Source organism: Perkinsus marinus (genome assembly GCF_000006405.1).
Source record: "Perkinsus marinus ATCC 50983 genomic scaffold scf_1104296940850, whole genome shotgun sequence".
Taxonomy (NCBI): Eukaryota; Perkinsozoa; order Perkinsida; family Perkinsidae; genus Perkinsus; species Perkinsus marinus.
The window spans coordinates 1-961 of NW_003212686.1; the positions used below are offsets into that span (position 1 = coordinate 1).

The following is a 961-nucleotide window of genomic DNA, read 5'->3' on the forward strand; positions in this document are numbered from 1 at the left end:
AATTCTAAACTGTTGTTAAGTTGCCTCGGAGTATTGGGAATTGGGCGCGCGCTATCGACAGCTATGAAACCGTGAGTTCTTCCACTCAGGTTTCAACATGTATAACGGCTCACCAGCCGTCCGAATTCATCACAAGCCGTCGATAGTGGCACGCTGCAAGAATAGACAAACGTTCAGAACTGCCCAAAACTGTACTCGATTGCAGGATCTCCATCCGATCAAGGATTTAGAGTTCTGGACGCTGCCTATTCAAGCCTCCTAAACAACCTATTTTATGGGATGGGAGGGTTGGGTGAACTCAGGTCTAGCCCCCATAACACTACATATGCCCACCCCACCAGATCCTACCTCACTCCGTTACCGCTTTGACCTTGCCCAATAAATTGACCTACATATAACCACTAGACCATCCCGGCGACGGAACCGTTGAACCAAGCTCAATCCAGCAAGTGAGTCATATATTGACTGTTCAGATCCGGCATGTCATATGCGTAGGAGTAAGCTATACCAGGAGCGGGTATTGAACTCGCGATCTTCTGCGTGTAAGGCAGACGTCATAACCACAAGACCATCCCGGCGACGGAACCGTTGAACCAAGCTCAATCCAGCAAGTGAGTCATATATTGACTGTTCAGATCCGGCATGTCATATGCGTAGGAGTAAGCTATACCAGGAGCGAGGATTGAACTCGCGATCTTCTGCGTGTAAGGCAGACGTCATAACCACTAGACCATCCCGGCGACGGAACCGTTGAATCAAGCTCAATCCAGCAAGTGAGTCAAATATTGACTGTTCAGATCCAGCATGTCATATGCGTAGGAGTAAGCTATACCAGGAGCGAGGATTGAACTCGCGATCTTCTGCGTGTAAGGCAGACGTCATAACCACTAGACCATCCCGGCGACGGAACCGTTGAACCAAGCTCAATCCAGCAAGTGAGTCATATATTGATTGTTCAGAT

At 48.7% G+C, this 961-nt stretch overlaps 3 non-coding genes across 3 annotated transcripts; all 3 read right to left on the reverse strand.

Moving 5' to 3' along the window:
* Positions 1-505: 505 nt before the first annotated feature.
* Positions 506-578, reverse strand: Pmar_PMAR014409. Its single transcript has one exon. It is a non-coding gene; the product is annotated as a tRNA-Val (tRNA).
* Positions 579-667: 89 nt separating this feature from the next.
* On the reverse strand, positions 668-740 carry Pmar_PMAR014410. Its single transcript has one exon. It is a non-coding gene; the product is annotated as a tRNA-Val (tRNA).
* An 89-nt stretch (positions 741-829) lies between these two features.
* On the reverse strand, positions 830-902 carry Pmar_PMAR014411. The gene has a single exon. It is a non-coding gene; the product is annotated as a tRNA-Val (tRNA).
* Positions 903-961: the final 59 nt, after the last annotated feature.